The following is a 14970-nucleotide window of genomic DNA, read 5'->3' on the forward strand; positions in this document are numbered from 1 at the left end:
TGCTCATGTCTGAAGCAATTCTAGTCCCACATTATGTACCAGGATTTCACAAGATTATAATGGAGCTCGACAATTCTGATCACCTGTTGGTGTCTTAGCCATTGTAGCATAGGAATGCAACACATTACTCGTGTGTGTGTGTGTGATGATGCCAGTATAGCTAAACCTACTGCACTGCCAGTTGTACAGCACAATTGTGTACATTATATACAATTTTTAACATTCTATTTGAGAGAGGGGGAGCTATCTCCTCCTTTCTTTCATTCCTCAAATGTGTGCAACATCAAGGCTGGGCCGAGTCAAAGGAAAGAGCTGGGAACTCAGTCTGGCTCTCCCATGTAGGTGGCAGGGACCCAACCAGTTGAGCCATCACCCGTTGCTTCTAAGGGTGCACATTTAAAAGAAGCTGGAATCAGGAGTAGAGATGGGACTTGAACCCAGACACTGTGATATGGGATGTGGGCATTCCCAGGGACATCCTCTTTTAAAGACTTGCTTTTATTCTCCAAGAGCATTTTTCAAATGATTCATTGCATTATACAGGCACTGCTTATTCCCCCTCCCTCCATCTTTTCCTTCCTTGGCTTACATTTTTACTTAGTTATTTATTCTTTTTTTTTTCTGATTTTTAAGTTTTTTAATACACAGAGAATAGATTTCATGTGTTTCCTAGGTACAATTATAAGAAATGAAACGCAGTTTCAAGTGACATCTGATATGCTGTGCTAACCACCTGTCCCTACAGTGCATAATACTGATAATGAAAATTTGCGACCATGTTACTGATTTATGTACTATGTCATACACTGTTTTAGAGTGTACTCCTTTGACTTACAAAGGAATCTTTAAAATAGCATGCTGTGTTGGGCTTGTTGCAGCTTCATACATCTTGTGGTTACCACGTCTCTTTACTGCATCAAAAGATCACTTTATGTGGTTGGCCTATCCCATCCACATTCATGTGATTACCCTCTGTGATGACAGCAAAATGAAGAAATGCCTGATAATGCATTGCTCAGCGTATATCCCCATCATTAAGCAACACATGATTGTACTATATTCTGATGGAGATTGCCTTTGTCCTGTGTTTCTGTACAGAGCCCCAGTGACCATGCAAGGGGCAGATGTGTGATGCATTATTAATTAGGCCTATTCCCCTAAGCAGTGGTGGGAGTGGACTGTTGAGAAAGGGAGGAGGGCAGTATGTGGCAGAGCTGGTTAAGCCTCTGCCTGTAGTGCTGGCATCCCAGATGCATGTTGGTCTGAGTTCCACATGCTCCACTTCTGATCCAGCTCCCTGCTAACACACCTAGAAAAGCAACAGAGGATGGCCCAAGTGCCTGGGCTGCTGTCCCCCACGTGGAAGATCTGGATGGGGTTACAGGCTCCCGGCTTCGACCTGGCCCAGCACCAGCTGTTGTGGTCATTTGGGGAGTGAGCTAGCAGGTGAAAAGTCACTCTCTCTCTCCCTCCCTCTCCTGTTTCTGCTCCCTCTCCTTCTCTCTCTGTAACTGTCTTTAGAATAAATAAACTACTGACTTTCCAGTGAATAAGACCCAAGTTGAGGATCCTACATCAATGAATATGTTTTCCATAAAACCAAGCATAGTGGAAGTTCTGGGTTTTGGCTTCTAGATGACAGACACATCGGAGTTTCTAGATTGCATTTTATTTCACCTATAACCTGTTCTCAGAGACTGATTCAGCTCTAGCTCAGAAGGCTCGTGATGTGCTCCTCTGCTGCGTCCTACCATTGTTCCCTGCTTCCTTCCAGAGTCAGGGCAGTCCTTCCCCAGGGGCAGGCTCACCTCTGGCGTTTGGCTGTTTGCTGTTCTATTGCCTGGGATGCTTCTTCTCCCCATACAGACAGAGTCCTTCAAAATGTTCTTGGAGCAGTGGAATGCAAGAAAAGTTAATGTTGGTGCATAGAGTTTTTGGAGCCCATGCATAATTTTACCATAAATAGGCACTTGCTCTGAAATTGTTGAATATTCCTTGTACTTGCACTTGAATGGCTCCTTTTCCCATTGTCATCAACTCTCTGCTCAAATACTTCTCTGTGAGAGAACCTTTCCCAGGTGATTACTTTAAAATAATGTCCAGTCTCTCTTGCACTGCTTTATTTTTCCTGTTGTTCCTACATTCTGACGTGGTGGGTATTTATTTGCTTATTAACCATGCCCTAGTCTGTGTGGTTCACAGCTGTAACTCCAGCACCTGGATGAACTGGCATGTAGCAGATTCCCAGAAGACATATATGGAATTGGAGAATTTTAATGTGAATTTGTTTTATTTTTAGTTTCTTTGTTATGAAAGACTACTCGTATGCATGCATCCAAATTCATTATCAATTTAGAACACATTTTAGTAGGATCTATTATATGCATAGAACTGTTCCTTTTTTCCAAAGCTGCTTTGCCTATTTTGCCTATTTAGGTTCTTTGCATTTCTGTATGATTTTACAACAAACTGGCCATGTTTTCCAGAAAAAAGAAAAAAAGTTCTGCTAGATTTGGTTAGGGATTGTTTGAATCCTTTGATCATTTTTGGTAAAATGGCATCTGGACAATATTGAGTCTCCCAATCCATAAACATGGAGTGGCTCTTAGTTTATTCATGTCTTTCTTAGGTTCCTTTGGTCATGTTTTTAGTTTTCCATGTCAGCCCTCCAACTTCTGTGGATTCTGCAGTTGTGACTTGAATCAATTAAGGCCTGAAAATATTTGCCAAAACAAAATTGCACTGTATTGAACATGTCCAGTGTTTTTCCTTTATATTATTCCCTAAACAGCATGGTCCAAGAACTGTTTACATAGCATTTACATCGTATTGGGTAATATAAGATCTAGAAGTGACAAAGTATACAAGAGGACGTGCATACGTTGTATGCAAAGACTATGCCCTTGTACTGAAGGACTTCAGCAGCCACGGTTTTAGTATTCTCGGGAAGTCCTGGAAACAATGCCCCACAGTTACTAAAGGATGTCTGTATAGGAATGTATTTATTTTTCTCATATATTTTTTTCAGTGCTGTCGTGAACAGAATCGTTTTCTTAATTTCACACTTGGATTATTCATTGTTCACATATGTAGTTAACCTTGATTTTTATATACTGATTTGGAACTCAGAGACCTTGCTGATCTCTATTTTTAGTTCTGGTCACTTTGTGTTTCTTAAAACATTCCATATATGAGATTGTACATGCAAATAAAGACAGCCTTACATCTGTTTTCCACTGTGAATAGAGCTTATTTCAGTGTGATAGTACTGGATATAATTTCTAGAACAATGTAGAATGAGAGTGGCAAGAGCTGAAATCTATGCATTGCTGTGGATCCTAGGGAGACCACATTCAGTCTCCCATCCTTGAGTATGATATGGGGAGTAGGGTTTCCATAGAAGCCACTTGTCATGTTGAAGACATTGGAAACTATTTTTAACTGCATGACAGTGAAAGCATACATAGAGATTAGTGGGATACTAAGCCTAATATCTAACATAATTGATCTGTCATTGCTCATACCACCACTCTACCATCACAAAGGTTTCAACTTAGTGATACCCAGTGTTTCTGCCACTGGCATTTTGGATGGGTATTCTTTGTTAGTGACTGTCCTGTGCTTTGTAGGGAGTTTAGCACCACCCTGGTATTCTAAAGACTAAATGTTGATGGTGCACACCTATTAAAGTTGTGGTAGTTGTTCTAGCTGGGATCCAGTGCCAGTGGATTTTCTTAGTTACCTTTTCCTCTGAAAATGTGCGTATTTTATAGTTACTCTTAAAGTGGTAGGATTCTGTGTTGATATTATTTTTCTCTCATAAATTTAAAAATGTGTTGACACTGTCTTCTGAACTCCATCATGGTCATCAAATCAGTATTCTCCATATGCACTGTGTTATTTTTCTCTGAATGTCTTTAAAATTTTCCCTTTTTTTTGTTTCAGCATGTTAGCTGGTATTCCTAGGAGTGTGTGTGTGTGTGTGTGTGTGTGAGAGAGAGAGAGAGAGAGAAGGGAGAGAGAGGGGGAGAGTTTAAATTGTATTGGTTTAAATGTGCTTATTAATTCTGTAAATGCATGATGTCATTCCCCACAGAAGTGGAATGAAGTCTCCATCTGAAAACAAAAACAAAACTAGTGCATGTATGAAGTCTGATAATGCCAAACACACACCAGTGGAGTTTGAATTTATTACTCATCTAATGCAACTCTCTGGAGAGAGTAGGGCAGGTTTCCCAAGCAGATATGAAATGACGTGAAAGAGCAAGGCAAGGGATTGGCTTGGGTATTTTACTGTGTGGAGGGATTAAGGCCATGATGAATGATCCTGCATGGATTGAACACTCCCTGGTGCAAAAAGAGAGCACACGTGGACTTTCCTGTTTGCTCGTCCAGATGTAGGACACAGAAGGAATATGACTTAAAAATAGGTATCAATCACACATCACAGACGGAATTAAACAATTCATTAGATGTCAGTAAAACTTGAAACATTTAGAAAACTTCATCTCCAACATTTTTTTTTATTTGAACTTCCCCTCCCTGTTGTCTCTCTTCTCTCTCTCCTGTGTGTGTGTGTGTGTGTGTGTGTACACTTCTGCCTCCACCTCTCCCTCCTGTAAATCTCCCCCCATCCCTGATATTTGATAGCTGCAATTACCCTGTCTTCAGGGTCACTTAGTCCTCCTCATCTCTATTCTGATGTAAACACACAGTGTGTCCCTAATGGTAGATACTGCATTTTTATTGTAGAATGCCCTCTCAGATTCTTTGTGTAGTTTCCATTTTCTGATTACATTTCATAACTTTTACTTGTATGAGCACATTTTCCTTTATCTATGAAATATAACTATCATAGCTAATTGGGTACCTTTGTTTACTAATTTCAGTATCGAAATCATCTTGGGATCTGAAAGTTTCAGCTGATTGTTTTGTCTCTTGAGAATAGGTCACTGTTCATTGGTCTTTGTTGCATTTTGTTTTCACGGTATCCTGTACTAATATGGAGATGCTGGATTTTAGATTTTCCCCTGAGGAATATTAACTAGGTTGTACCTCAGTTGATAACTGTGTTTCTTTGTTTGTTGACTCCAATAAGAGTTCAGTTCCTTTCTTTCTTCTTTTTTTTGTTTGAGAGGTAGAGTTACAGACAGTGAGAGAGACAGAGAGAAAGGTCTTCCTTCCGTTGTTTCACCCCCAAAATGGCCGCAACGGCCAGTGCTGCGCCAATCCGAAGCCAGGATCCAGGTGCTTTTTCCTGGTCTCCCATGTGGGTGCAAGGACTCAAGCACTTGGACCATCCTCCACTGACCTCCCGGGCCACAGCAGAGAGCTGGACTGAAAGAAGAGCAACCGGGACTAGAACCCGGCACCCCCGGCATATGGGATGCTGGCACTGCAGGCCGAGGATTAACCAAGTGAGCCACGGTGCCAGCCCCAACAGTTCAGTTTCTAAAAATTTCTATCGGTATGGCTTTGAGTCTGTTCTCTGCCTCTGGGGTTGAGAGTTTGGTTCATGCAACATTTAAACTGCTTCTTTTTAGCTTTTTGTTTGAAAAAGTGCTCCCTCTTCTGGCTTTCTTTTTGGTGGAGGGAGAGGGTAGGTTTTCCTAATCAAGTCGTAGTGGCTGTGGTTACTCCAGTCTGTCCTGGGCTTTGTAGGACAGAAACATCCTCTTAACTGTTAAGAGTTTTAGCTGCCCACACAACTTTGCCCTTCCCTCTGGTTGTATTATTTTGTTTCCCAAATTTTTAAGTCCCTTCCAGATACGGCGCATTTCTCTTCATTCTCCGGTGCCTTTGTGTGATTTTGTTTCTGTGTTTTTCCCATTAAGCTTCAAGGAAGGCAGACTTGTTATCTGCAGGCTGCGTGACTCCAGCAGTAGCTTATATGGCCATCACAGAATCAGTAAAATTACCTCTTGCCACCATTTTTGTTATATGGTCAGTGTTTTTCTCAAAGATTTTAAGGAATTCTTCATGTATTTTGGATATGTCTGTTTGTTCACTAGAGGAGGGTGCTTTGAAAAGTTCATGGAAAATGGCGTTAAAAATTAAATATAGGGGTGGGTATTTCTAGCACCTAAGAGAGCCACATCCCGTGTCAGAGTGCCTGGGCTTGAGTCCTGGCTCCTGATTCCAGCTTCCCGCTGAGGCAGATCCTAGGAGGCAGCAGGCGACAGTTGAAGCAGTTGGGTCCCTGCCGCACACACGTGAGATCTGGGTTGAATTCTTGGCTCCCAGCTTGGGCATGATGGGAGCTCACTATGTGTGCGTCTCTCTCTCTCTCTCTCTCTCTCTCTCTTTGCCACGCAAATGATTTTTTTTTAAAAAAAGGCAAGTTATTTTCACACAAATGGTTTATGGAAAATGAATTATATAAAAAGCGAGGCATGGATTTCAAAATAAATTTATCTTTTAATTGCAAAATACATTTCAAAACCGAAATACATTTATCTTTTAATTCCATTTTCTATAAACTTTTTGTGGTTACTGTGTTTGTTGTGTGATATTTCCTTACACTCTGAGGCTTCTACCTATTACTCTTTACTCTGTCCAAAGCTTATTGATTTATGTTGTGTCTTAAAAATACTTTTGCTTCTTTCATGTCTTGAAGATGTTTCCCTGTTTTCTAGTTGTTATAATATTAATAACAGGCCTTTTGAGGCTTAGTTGGCATATGAGAAAATGTCCCTGTTGATAGGGCAGCATTTGACCAGGTTCGACATGTGTGCACCTGTGAAACCAACTACCCCAGTCACGGTCTTGAACATGTCAGCACCTCCGGGGGCTTCCTGAGTTCCTCGTTAACCTTCCCAGACACACTCAACTACTTACACCGTCTGTCACCATTTATCTCTAGCACTGATCTATTTTCTGTCACTGTTAGCTTATGCATTTAGCATTTGTTACATGTCCTGTAAATGGAATAATACAGTAGGTGGAGATTTTCTGGAGGGTAGGGATGTTTTGGGCTCCATCCCTGCAGCATAATTATTTTGGATTTATCTAAGCTTTATAACTGTTTCGGTAATTCATTTTATTGCATGTATTTTCTTACATGGTATTCCATTACATGGATATCTATATACTTCTTATCTTTTAGCTTATGAGTGGACATTTGGATTGTTCCTATTTTCTGGCTATTTCAAGCCAAGCTTCTATGAATGCTTTCATTAATAAAGCATATGTTTCCAATACTGTTAGGGGAAGATTTGGCCTAGTGGATCAGATACCTATATGCCATGTCAGAATGACTGGGTCCTGAATCCAGTTTCCTACTAACGCACACTCTGGGTGGGAGCAAGTTGTGGCTCATGTAATGCTAGATCATGTGGCAAATGTATATGAATATGTAACTTTTTAAGAAACTGCCAATGTTTCTTCCACTTATTTTGGACTTTAGTTTCTCTTCTTTTTTAAAAGCATGTATTTATTTGTTTATTTTTATTTATTTTGAAATCAGTTACAGAGAGAGAGGTAGAGACAGAGAGAGAGAGATCTTCCATTTGCTGGTTCACTCCCCAGATGGCTACAATGGCCCACATTGGGCCAGGCAGAAGCCAGGAGCCAGGAGCCTCATCTGGATCTCTCATATGGGTGGCAAGAGCCCAAACACTTGGTCCATCTTCCACTGCTTTTCCCAGGCCATAAACAGGGAGCTGGATTGGAAGTGGATCAGCTAGGTCATATATGCTCATATAGGATGCTGGCATTGCCAGTGGTGGCTTTACTCACTCTACCACAACCCCAGCCCCTTCTTATTCTAGTTTCCAAAAGTAGAAATTGAAGTCATTGGTTTGAGCTCTTTCAAAGATTTATTTACTTATTTATTTATTTTTGAAAGAGTTACACAGAGAGAGAAGGAGAGACAGAGAGACAGAGTTCTTCCATCTGCTGGTTCACTCCCCAATTGGCTGCAATGGCTGTGGCTGTGCTGATCTGAAGTCAGGAGCCAGGAGCTTCTACAGGTCTCCCATGTGGGTGTAGGGACCCAAAGCCTTGGGCTGTCTTCCACTGCTTTCCCAGGCCATTAGCAGAGAGCTGGATTGGAATTGGAACAGCCGGGACTCGAACCGGTGCTCATATGGGATGCTGGCACTGCAGGCGGCAGCTTTACCTGCTACGCCACAATGCCAGCCCCTCTTTCTTCATTTCTAATGTAAATGTTTAGTGCTACAATTTTCCCTGTAAGCACTGTAAGCATTGGCAATATCCTATCCTTTCTTTTTTTGTTTGTTTGTTTTGTTTTTAAAGATTTATTTGAAAGAGTTACAGAAAGAGAGAGAGAGAGAGAGAGAAAGAAAGAAAGAGATCTTCCATCCACTGGTTCACTCCCCAGATGGCTGCAACAGCCAGGGCTAGGTCAAGCTGAAGCCAGGAGCCAGAAGCTTTATCTGGGTCTCCCACAGGTTGCAGGGGCCTAGCTTGAACTTTAACTGGCACCTATATGGGATGCTGGCACTGCAGGCAGAGGCCTGACCCACTATACCATGACAGTAGCTCCTGCAATGCCCCATACATTCTGATTTATCAAATTCTCATCTCATTAAGTTTGGAGTGATCTCTAATTTCCCTTTGAATTTCCATTCCACCCATTCACTACTTAGAGGGAAATTAGACCTTCATTTTCAGCTATGTGGGGATTTTATTTTTTATTATTGTTTTCAAATATAATTTTGTTGTGTTCAGAGAACACATTTTGCATGACTTTGGTCATTTTAATTGTCTTAAGACTAGTTTTGTGGCCAAGAGTGTGTCCCATCTTGGTAAAGGTTCCATGTGCCTGGAAACAAATCACGCATTGCTGTTGCGGGCTGGAGTGTCAGACAGATGCACCTAGGACAGACTCTTGGTGTGGTTGCCCTGGTCTTCCACACTCAGTTTCTTCCAGCTGTTTCATCCATTGTCAACAGAAGGGTACGGAGGCTCTGACTACACTTGTGGATTTGTCTGTCTTTACATTTACATTGGCTTTTGTGCTTCACATCTTTTGGATCACTTTTATTAGGTGTGTAAGTATTTAGCTTTATATATATATATATATACACACACACACACACATATATATATATATACTCATATATATACATATATATATACTTATATATACTTGATGAATTGACCCCTGAAACATATTGAAGTTTATTTATCTCTGATAAAATTCTTTTCTGTGAAATCTACCCAATATTAATATAGCTGGCTTCCTTTTATTTCTTCTATTTAGCATGGCATATTTTTTTGACCCTTTACTTTTGACCTATTTGGGTCAGTATTTTTAAAGTTCTTTTGTAGTCAGCTTATATGTTGATCTTGCTTTTTCCAATCTTGTATGTGCTGCTTTCTGTTTGTGTGGGAAAGCTGCAGGTTTAGACCATTAATATCAAATGTGTTTATTGATATGTTTCAGTGTAAATTTGCCATACCATTCATTTTCAAATGTCCCATCTGATTTTTCCCCTACTCTGTTTCCTCTTTCTCCTTGTTTTGGATAAAAGGCACATTTATTATTATTATTTATTTATTTGATAGAGTTAGGCAGTGAGAGAGAGAGACAGAGGGACAGGTCTTCCTTCCGTTGGTTTACCCCTCAAATGGCCGCTACGGCCAGAGCTATGCCGATCCGAAGCCAGGAGCCAGGTGCTTCTTCCTGGTCTCCCATGCGGGTGCAGGAGCCCAAGCACTTGGGCCATCCTCCACTGCCCTCCTTGGCCACAGCAGAGAGCTGGACTGGAAGAGGAGCAACCAGGACTAGAACCTGGTGCCCATAGGGTATGCCGGCACCACAGGCATGCACGTTAGCCAACTGCTAGAATCAGAAGCAGCCAGGCTTGTAAGTGCTGCACCAAATGCCTGCCCCTTCTTCTCTTCTTCTGTCACTATGTACACACAAGCCAGCCTAAAATAGTACCTTTGCAGTCTGGCCCTTATTGTGTATTCTCCAAAGTGGCTTCCCCAGTTAAGAGGAAAATAAGTTTAGCATCTCTGTTAAATAATCATATTTTCTGTTGATTTTTTGTGGTCTTCAATGTGCTTTAAAATCTCTAGGAAACGAATATAAAAGTGCACTAGTTTTCCTCAGCCTTTTGATCATGGGTTTCTTCAATCTGGTACCTTCTTCAGAGAATAAGGTTCCTTGCTGGAAGAACTTTTCTACAACCATACAAAGATGGGGTTTAGGACCTGGATGGACTCAAAAGCGGAGACAGAGAAAGGCCACTGAATTTGTCTGCATGCGTTTTGGAAATGTTAACTGTAGGATTAATCACAAGTCAAGCAAAAAGCATACACATGCAATAAAGTATACAAGACAGTATGTAAATACATGTACACCATTTAAGCCGTAAGTCACACGACGTCCCACAGTAGTACAAAACAAAATTGTTTTAATGAGACTCGTGTCTCATGTGTGGCATGTGTGATGGATTACAAAGGGAATGGCTATTGGATGATTTAGGAGGAAAAAGAGTCACTCTGTTTTGCGCGACACCCAAATGCCATGACAGATGTAACAAACCATTGCAAGGCTGACTTTTTATTTTTAAATTGGTGAGACTTAGGATTCATGTTTGCAGCAGCCCAACTAGATGCAGCTGGGTAAAAGTTTTGACAAATGGAATTTAGCCCAACTGGGAAGTTACTAGAAAGGAACTCAGAGTGAGGGAAGGATTTCTGTAATCTTCAAATACTGAAGCCAGGAGGTTTGACGAATGGTTGGAGATAATGCAACACAGGAAGACAAAACAGGCCATCCACCTAGGGGCCTTTTTTTTTCCAGGATAGAATACTATTAGATTCTGTATTGGTTTTTTTCTTTAATTCATTTTGAAATCATTTCAGACTTAACAGAAGAGCTGCAAATGTTCTCTCTGCATAACTTTCACTTCCCTTCTCCTAATGCTGCTATTTCATCCACCTGTGGTGCCCTGATCCAAACCATTAAGTCAGTGTGGGCCCAGTATTCGTAACTCAGCCACAGCCTTCACTCGGATCCCAGCAGTGTTCCCACTGAGGTCCTGCTGCTTTTTCTCTCTCTCTCATGTTGGTTCTCCCAGTTTTTGTTTGTGCGGTTTGGACCTCTGTTAGGTGCACATACCTTTAGGGTTCATACGTCTTCTTAGAGAATTAAGGTTTTTTTATACCTTTAACTAATGTTCATCTCTGTCCTTGATAATATCCTTTGATTTTAAATAAGCTTTCCTTGAATCCCCGTAGATACTCTAGCTTGCTTTTGGTTCCTGTTGCCATGGTGCATATTTTTTCATCCTTTTACTTCTAACTTTTTTTGTGTGGCAACTTAAACTAGACTTTGTACAGATAGCAGTACTTGGGTTTTTCCTTATATTCAACTTCACAATCTCTTCTTTTAAGTAACTCACATATCCTAATCACCGTCAATGTGATTACCGGTGTGGTTGGCTTCATATCTATTCTCCTGCTGCTGTTTTAGCCATTTGTTCTTTTTCCTTTTTCCTCTTTTTTGAACTTCTCTTGGGTTGTTTGAGGATTTCATGTCCTCTGTTGACTTACTACTTATACCACTTAAGGTATATTGAGAGTTACTCAAATATTTAAAATGTATATTTTTAATGCATCTAAGTCTACCTTAAAATAACATATCCACTGCACTCTAGAGCAGGGGTCTTAGGTATTCCCAATACCCCACCACCCGTTGTGGTATTGTTTTCATATATTTTACTTTTTTACATACTACAAACACATTTATGGCCAGCATCATGGCTCGCTAGGCTAATCCTCCGCCTGCGGCGCCAGCACACTGGGTTCTAGTCCCAGTCGGGGCGCCGGATTCTGTCCCCGTCGCTCCTCTTCCTGTCCAGCTCTCTGCTGTGGCCCAGGAGTGCAGAGGAGGATGGCCCAAGTGCTTGGGCCATTGTGGGGGGGAGGTAAACCAACGGAAAAGGAAGACCTTTCTCTCTGTCTCTCTCACTGTCCACTCTGCCTGTCAAAAAAAAAAAAAAAAACACATTTACATTAATACTGCTTCTACCTTTGAATGTCAGATATCTTTGATGTTTTAAAATTAATTAGAATGATTAAATAAAAGTAAAGTAAAAATATACATAAATTAAGATGACAGTAAGTAAAAGTAAAGCAATTAAAGTTAAGTGAATTAAAGTTTTAAATTGAAAATAAGTAGAAAATATTTTACAGATATTCATTCCATGTCCAATGATTTTTCATTTTTTCTATCCCTGAATTTCCCAGTGATATTTCCTTTTGTCTCAAAAACTTCTGTGAATATCTTTTGTTGATTAGACCTGTTAACAATGCTTTGTCTTGGGTTTATTTGTGTGGAATCCTTTTTGTTTTCGTCAGTTGAAAATGTTTTCTTAGTTTCTCTATGCTAAGGTTTGTGGTGTACAGAAGCCACCAACATGGTGAGGAAGCAGGGTAATCTTGACCCCAAAGTGTCTGTGTCCTTGGTGGACGTCCATTTAACCCCACTTCTAATCCCAGGCACTTAGTGTTCCATCCTCTGTCTCAGTGACTCTATCTTTCTGAGATCACTAGAGAGACTCATACGTGATTCAGTCTTGTGTCTGATTTAGTCCACTCAGCATAGTATCTTGAGATTAATACATGTTGGATATCAGTGGCTTGTTCCTTTTACTTGTTGAATAGCCTTCTGTTGTATCAGATGTACCCTAACTTCTTTTTAATCCATGGAAGAGCATTTGCATTATTTAGGAATTATAAATAGAACTACTACAACTCTCCATGAACTGATTTTTTTTGTACAAACATGGGTTTGTGTTTTTCTAGAACACATGTTCTCAAAGAAAGGGATAACCCCAAGGTGGAAAATTGGTTTTAGGAGGCAAAAAATATCATACTCCTCCTATATATAAAGTGCCTTGTATAGGTACATAAACTGATGCACAGTCCATCTGTAGTATTAAATTTCATGGGGGAATAATCACCAAAGCTCTGTAAAGAGACACATGAATGTTGTTTTTAAAAAATGTTTAGAAACTATCATAGAGTTGGTACCTAGAAGGGGAGCTGTGGGAACAAACTGTGTGTGTTTATCCTTGTAAATACTGTCCAACTCTTTTCAAAGGGCCGGTAACATTTTGCATTCACCTGCTCATCAGCAATGTGTGATACTGGCAGTTGCTCCACATCCTTGTTAGCTCTTGCCATCGCCAGTAATTTTTTTTCCTAAAGACATTTTTAAATTTGCTATTCAGAGATAATGCTGAATTTATTGTGTATTCTTATAAGTATATTCTTATATAACATTAATATAAATTATGCAGATTTTTAAAAAGATGGGATCACATTATCCTGAGTGTTTCCAGATTCTTCTTTTTCTTATTTCAAGATAGAACAGTAGACATCTTTTTTAAAGACATTTTTATACGTCTATATTGTTTTATTTTGCATTTACCTAATGGCTAATATCAGTGAACATGTTTTGTGTATTTATTTAGCATCTTTATATCATCTTTATTGGAGTGTCTGGTCAAGTCTTTTTTGCACTCTAAAAATATTTTTCAGAGCAAATTTATGTTTACAGAAATATCATACGGAAGGTACAAGGTTCCCATTTACTGCCCTTCCTTCCCTCCAGTTCCCCTGTGATTAACATTTTGCATTTGTGTAGAACGTGTGTTACAACAGTGGGTAGATGTCAACACATTTTTATGACCGAAAGCTCATAGTTTAAATTAGAGTTTTCCCTTTGTATAGTTTTGAGTTATGACAAATACATAACGTATGATAAGCACTGCTGCTATAGCACACAGCATCTCACTGCCTTAGCCATGCCCTGTGGAGCCCCCTCACCCCACCCTGAAACCATGGGAAAGACTGATCTTTACAATAGCAGTCTTTTCATTAATGGAGCAACAGTAAGGCTAACAGATAATGTCCCAGCATAAATAATGGAAAAGAGGATAATGCAGAATCATCAGTTGAAAGTGTAGAGAGAAAATAAAAACCAGTTAATTTGGAATTCTAGGAGGGTGGAGTAAGGTGGTGGCTGAATAAGATGCTTGAGCAAGAATCTCCTTGCAGAGACAGCAATTTGGACAGCTATTCATGTACCCAGGCCCCTCCAAAGAGCTTGGAAAGCCAGGCCGGTGCCTATGGATGGAGTCTGTTGGCTTGCCCTGATATCAGGTGAAGACCCGTGTTCCAGTGGGATGCAGTCATTTCTGGATTGTCATGGCTCTGGCCATTGTGGTAATTGGGGGGTGAAACAACAGATGGAAGACCTCTCTTTTTCTCTCTTCTCTCTGCCTCTCCTTCTCTCTGTATAACTCTGCCTTTTTGTTGTTGTTGTTGTTGTTGTTGTTTTGGACAAGTAGAGTGGACAGTGAGAGAGAGAGAGAGACACAGAGAAAGGTCTTCCTTTGCCGTTGGCTCACCCTCCAATGGCCGCTGCAGCCGGCGCACCACGCTGATCCGAAGCCAGGAGCCAGTTGCTTCTCCTGGTCTCCCATGAGGATGCAGGGCCCAAAGACCTGGGCCATCCTCGACTGCACTCCTGGGCCACAGCAGAGAGCTGGACTAGAAGAGGGGCAATGCGCCCCGACCAGGACTAGAACCCGGTGTGCCGGCACCGTAGGCAGAGGATTAGCCAAGTGAGCCGTGGCACCGGCCTCCTCCTCTGTGTTAAATAATAGTTCAACCAATAGTATTAAGTAGAAAAAGAAACTAGTAAAAAAAATAATAAACGGTTTCTCAACAGTCAAGACAAGGGCTGTTCAAGTCACTGCTTCTCATAGTATAAATGTAACTTCTACAGGTTTTCTTTTAGGTGGTCTGTTGTCACAGATCAGGGGGAACATGTGATTTTTGTCCCTTAGGTACTGGCTTATTTCACTAAGTATGATGTTTTCTAGATTAATCCATTTTGTTGCAAATGACTGGATTTTATCTTTTTTTATTGATGTGTAGTATTTCATAGAGTCCATATCCCATGATTTCTTTAACCAGTATTCA

General features: G+C 40.6%; 1 long non-coding RNA gene across 22 annotated transcripts in view; it reads left to right on the forward strand.

Moving 5' to 3' along the window:
- The window catches only part of LOC103346767 (uncharacterized), a 319456-nt gene that overhangs the window by 47547 nt on the left and 256939 nt on the right, over nucleotides 1-14970 (forward strand). The window lies entirely within an intron of this gene.

This window comes from Oryctolagus cuniculus, chromosome 15, assembly GCF_964237555.1.
Source record: "Oryctolagus cuniculus chromosome 15, mOryCun1.1, whole genome shotgun sequence".
NCBI lineage: Eukaryota > Metazoa > Chordata > Mammalia > Lagomorpha > Leporidae > Oryctolagus > Oryctolagus cuniculus.